The 6,272-nt window shown below is 38.8% G+C and overlaps 1 long non-coding RNA gene across 1 annotated transcript; it reads left to right on the top strand.

The window, feature by feature from the left end:
* On the top strand, positions 223 to 6,272 carry LOC109839541. The gene is made up of 2 exons (XR_002246659.1): positions 223 to 392; positions 5,631 to 6,272. It is a non-coding gene; the product is annotated as an uncharacterized LOC109839541 (long non-coding RNA).

The raw sequence follows: 6,272 nt of genomic DNA, 5'->3' as shown, positions 1-6,272 counted from the left end.
TAAAACATTATGAAGATATGTTTTATAAGAAATTGTTTCATACTAAAATCAAAATTTTTTATGCAGAGCGTTACATATTCTGCTTGGGAGAACTTGTCGCCTGAAGCCCGAGGTGCTTTGAAGGATATTTGGGATCAAGTAGATACAAAGGTCCATGTGGATAAGTTTGCTGTTGCTGCAGGGAGACATGTCTCGTCTCTAGAGCATTCTTTGGAGGTAATTGCTCTGATGAGGACATCGCACATACTTTCACCTCCACTTCGCTGACGCCGCTCACTCCGTTGTAGTTCTCCGATCTCCCCAAAGGGCAACAACAATCATCAACGTCAATCATCCTGAACCCGCAGACTGCAGTACCATTAACAGAGGTTTGTTAGTGAATCGTCATCAAGGTAATTCTAATATCATTAATTCTACGTCTTTCTAATTGATTTGGAAATTGTTGCAATCTCTTTTATATTGGTTCATCTTGCGTATTATCAATATTGTTGGCTGTCCACTAAACTTGTGAGTGTGTGTTTCTGTTCTACCTTTATTAGTGCTAGATCTCGATTTTAAATTAGAACTATTCCAAATCTAGCTTGGTTAATTATCTTGCTACAATCTTACGGTTCAATATTATCAGCATGATTTGTTGTTGATATAATTATCACAAGTTAAATAATTGATGTCTAATTTGTAACAAGCCGTGGGGTAACATATTGAACATTGCGAATTGGTCTCCTTGTTGATTTCTCATTTTCCCATCGTAGTCCACATTATCATCTGGCATCATGTTAGGTGTTAGAATTGATTTTGCATTTTGATAGATTGCATTTAGGAAAAAATTAGTTAACAATTCACTGCATCATTATTATTAAGATTCTCTAGTTTGCATTTAGAAACTAGCCTGTTGCACGCGCACTCGAAGTGGGATACAATATTCCCTTCGAAATCCCAATTTCGAGATGGATCCCAACCTTGGAAGCCTCACAAAAGCCATAGAAGCCTTAACTGCGCGATTTGACATTGCTGAACAAGATTTGAGAGACGAGGGAACGTTTAGACCGAGCGACGGACAGGCCCCATGAACGTGATGAAGATGACGGATCTCGAACTGGACAATATCCCCATCAACCTCATGAATACATATGTCCTCACGCCAACCGTCTTGGAAATCGCCCACCTAGGGACAATTCACCATTTGACCTAGATGAGATGCATCTGAAGTACGTTAAATTAGAGGCAACCACTTTCGAAGGCCAGTTAGATCCTCAGGTTTTTATTGATTGGATGTCGGACACAGACCGCTATTTCGGTTGGTATAAAATGTCCGATGAGAGATGAATTCGATTTGCCAAAATGAAACTTGTGGGTCAGGCAAGACAATATTGGTCTAACGTTGAGAAGCTGATGACTCTTAAGAGGCAAGAGCGCATACAAACTTGGGATGAGATGAAATTGAAACTCCAAGAAAAATACTTGCCTGTGTCATATAAGCAACACTTACTCGATCAATGGCAGTGCCTGACGCAAGGCAATCGGTCAATGTCGGAGTACATCACCAAATTTGATGAATTTCTAGTTAGGTGTGGCGAGAATGAATCTGACATTGTAGTCTTATCTAGATTTTGCTCAGGACTTAGGGAAGATCTTAGGCGTGAACTCTTCGGGCGAGACATCTCCACTTTAGAGCAAGCCTATCAGCTTGTCCAAGATTTAGATTGATCACAAGGTTCTCCTTTCACTAGACACACAGACAATGTGAATAACGCCAATAAGGTCACTACTGTTAAGTCCCCACTTAATCAACCTCAGTCTCAATCCCGAACTGGACCTAGTACCTCCTCGCAGAAACCAGATGATAAAGGCAAGGGAGTTTACATCGAGTAATCTAGATCAGCTCAATCTACTCGATGTTTTAGGTGTCAAGGATTTGGTCATATTGCTGCTCAGTGTCCTAGTAAGACAAAAAATTTAATTGTTGAGACCCGATCGGACAGTGACCGGGATGACTTAGAAGAGATTGTCCACAATCCTGATGAAGATGTTTGGGAGGATGAATCTGCCGATGCCATCTTAGGGTGTCTTTTGAGCGTGCCCACACCCTCGATCAACAAAGTGAACAAATTTTCTTTTGAGCGTGCCCACACCCTCAATCAACAAAGTGAACGAATTTTCATGTCAACTTAGTGTTGTGAGGTGCGCATTAGCTCAACCTAAGGATAGTGACGACTGGTGTTAATCTATAATTTTTCACACAACCACAAAGATCAATGACAAGAACTGTCAAGTCATAATTGACAGTGGGAGTTGTGTCAACGCCGTCGTTTCCAACATGGTGACTGTACTCAGATTGAACTTATTCCCCATCCTTAACCATATAAAGTATCTTGGGTGAATACTGCGTCCATTGAGGTTAAAGAGCGGTGTCTCGTCCCGATCCACTTTGCTACTTATTCGGACAAGATTTGGTGTGACGTTACTATGGACGTTGGCCACATTATTTTAGGTAGACCCTGGATATATGATCTAGATGTCACTATCTATGGACGATCAAACACTCATTCATTCGTCCATGATGAAAAGAAGATCAAATTAATTCCATCGCTACCTGCCCCACCATCTGCTCCTAAATGGACCGTTTCCTCTAACAACCAAAGAGGATTAAATTTGATCAGCTCTAAGTCTCTGGACCAGGAGGTCGCTAAACGGTCTACTGTTGTTGCCCATGTTGCTAGGGAGATTACCAAAAACGCCCAAGAGCAAATTCCTTCTGTAGTAACTCCAATATTGAAGGAATTTGCAGATGTTTTCCCGGAAGAACTCCCTGACGCTCTACCCCCGATGCGTGACATCCAACACGCTACAAATTTTGTTCCAGGATATACTCTTCCTAACTTGTCTTATTACAGAATGAATCCAACTGAGCATGCCGAACTCAAGAGGCAGGTTGAAGAACTGTTGACTAAGGGGTTCATTAAAGAGAGTTTGAGTTTGTGCGTTGTGCCGGCATTACTAACCTCTAAGAAAGACGGTTCATGGAGAATGTGTGTTGATAGTCGAACAATCAACAAAATCACCGTGAATTATTGAGTTCCTATTCCCAGACTAGATGATATGTTAGATATGATGTCTGGAGCCACCACATTTTCCAAAATTGATTTGAAGAGTGGTTACCATCAAATTAGGATTCGTCAAGGGGATGAGTGGAAGACAGCTTTTAAGACGAAAGATGGTCTATACGAGTGGATGGTTATGCCTTTTGGGTTAACAAATGCTCCCAGCACCTTCATGCGAGTTATGACTCAGGTACTACGACCTTTTATGGGGAAATTTTTGGTCGTATACTTTGATGATATCTTAATTTATAGTAAGTCGCTGGAGCATCATATTGATCATCTCAATCAAGTCTGTCTCACTTTGAGGAAAGAGAAGTTATTTGCAAATCCCAAGAAATGTGTTTTAATGACTGACCAAGTTATATTTTTGGGGTTTGTTGTGTCTTCTCAAGGAGTTTCTGCTGATCCTCAAAAGGTTTAGGCAATTGTAGAGTGGCCTGAGTCCCGGAGTATACGCGATGTAAGAAGTTTTTATGGGCTCGCAACTTTCTACATGCGATTTATCAAGGAGTTTAGTGCTATTATGGCCCCAATTACAGATTACCTGAAAAGAGAGGAATTTCAATGGTCCGAAGAAGCGGCCACTTCTTTCAAAGATATCAAGCAAAGGATAACTGATGCACCTGTTATGAGACTTCCTGATTTCTCTAAGGTGTTTGAGGTCGCGTGTGACGCCTCAGGCATTGGTATAGGTGGAGTATTGAGCCAGGAGAAGCACCTCATTGTGTACTTTAGTGAAAAAACTTAGTGGTGCAATCATTGCGCCATTGGCGACATATCTTTTACCGCAAGAATTCGTTATTTACTCGGACCATGAAGCTCATCGGTATCTTAACTCTCAGAAGAAACTCAATGCCAGGCGTGCTCGATGGGTTGAATTTCTACGAGATACACTTATACCCTTAAACACATGGCTGGAGTTGAGAACAAGGTGGTTGATGCACTCAGTCGCCGAACTTTTATTCTAAACCGAATGAGTGCAGAGGTAGTGGGTTTTGAAAGAATCAAAGGGGAATATGAATCATGTCCCGACTTTGGAGAGATCTTTGTTTCTTTAAATGGAGCGACTCCCGAGATAGATAGCTTTCTGCTCCAAGATGGTTATTTATTTCGATTTCACAAGTTATGCATTCCCCGTACTTCTTTGAGAGATTATCTTGTTTGGGAATTGCACGCAGGAGGTCTTGCTGGACATCGGTCGTGAAAAGACTATAGAGGCTGTGGAAATTTTTTTTACTGGCCAAGCCTTAAAAGAGATGTTGCGAAGTTAATAGGACAATATCGCACTTGCCAATTAGCTAAACAACGTAAACAAAATACTGGCCTGTACACACCTCCCTGTTCCAGATCGTCCCTACTTTGGTTGTGGATTCCATAACAATTATTTTAATTGCCCCTGAGATAAAGGTTGCAATTTAAATATAACTCGTGATTCAAGTATATATAATGCATGCACTAATGGCAAAGTTGACACATAAGTTGCAAAATGAAACGTATAACAGTATTAGTTTGACATGTGCATTATATCAATTATCTATATATTCTATATTTGCTATAATATTTGTATATATTACATTGAGCATGTAATTTGTATATATTGAATGAGAATAAGACTTTATATGCAATTAATTAAAGATAGAAATGGAAAATTTCAAAATTAGAGGGGCAAAAAAGCTATTAAGAAGTTTTAACACTTGAATCCTCTTTTATGTGTAGTATAGATAGATATACATAGAGGTATAAATATAGATATAGATTATATTAGATAAATTAGATTAGATTTTATAGATTAGATAAATTAGATTAGATTAGATTAGATGAGAATGAAGCCCAGATTGGATATCATAGAAGTTCATTATGAAGCCCTATTATTAGATGGGAATGAGGCCCAGATTAGATTAGATATATCATAGAAGTTCATTATGTCAGACTACTCCACAAGCAACTAAATTCACTGGAACATGGCAAATGTCAGTGTTAATGTTTGATAAGCATAAAAATCTACGACAAATGAGTTCTTCATCTTCATAAGCATAGAACAGTGCATTTTTGCACCATTTAACCAATATATAAATTTAATTAAGTGTATATAACATTTATGAGTATCTCTTTATAAAAAACATGGCGAATTTTAACGATCATATGCACCATAAACCAGTTAGTACTGGCTGAAATTTAGAGAGAAATAAGCGATAAATACCTGCAAAGCCTCATGATTCCGAGCACATTTAGATTGGTGAGTTAAAGGGTCACCTGATTGCCAGTCCTTTATTCGCGTAGGTAGTGGCTCATTATTTTCGCTTCTAAACATATTGACCATTCTCAAATCATCAAATTCACTGGGATAAAGCTCGTAACACCAACCCAATTGACAAGTTCGTTTGCCACCTTCTTTACAGATAGAACTAAGCAGCTCCACAGCAAGCAACCGCTGTTCATGCCAAACAACCTACTTGATTACTGTTCATCCCCTATTCCTAGATCTTGTGTCTTTGTCTAACACTTTTTGATGGCTTTTCTTATTTACAGGTGGATTTTGCGGTTCTTGACAACAGAATCATTGAGCTGCTTGATCAACTATGCAAATTGTCAGCGATTTTCAGAACTGGTTCCTAGATGATGTGCATATCAAGCTACAGTTTTGGGTTTTTTTTTGCACAGGATCTCCAAGAGTGGGAAGTTTCACAGGACCCCGAACTTTGAGAATTCATCATTACAGAGTTAAAAAGTAAAAATAAAATGCCTAGCATCCCCCTTAGTAACTGTTGTATAAAAGTTGGATGGTTATAATTTTAGTTTTGCGGTATTATCCTTTTCATTTCTTTGTTTTTTACAATTTTTGAAGTGAGAATCTGATTTTAGATGGATGGCAAATTTCATCTTTACTGTTCACATTCCTGTCTCTGCCTATACCCTATTTCAACTTTGAAACTGAAATTTGGGGAAACGAGCCGTCATTGGTATTTCTCAAGTGATCTTGAACTCTACAAGGATTTAGTGACATACATTAATTTTACATTTGAACTGACATGAACGTTAATTCTTATCATCTTGGTGTACGTTCTATAGATAACATTTGAACTGTTAGTTTTCTCCATTCCATGTGCTCAGACGATGTGTATTACATCTGGCGTTAACGGTTACTTTTTATTGATTTCGTTAGTTTCAAAA

The sequence above is a fragment of the Asparagus officinalis genome, chromosome 4 (assembly GCF_001876935.1).
Source record: "Asparagus officinalis chromosome 4, Aspof.V1, whole genome shotgun sequence".
NCBI classification, from domain to species: Eukaryota; Viridiplantae; Streptophyta; class Magnoliopsida; order Asparagales; family Asparagaceae; genus Asparagus; species Asparagus officinalis.
This window is presented reverse-complemented; position numbering and strand designations above follow the sequence as displayed.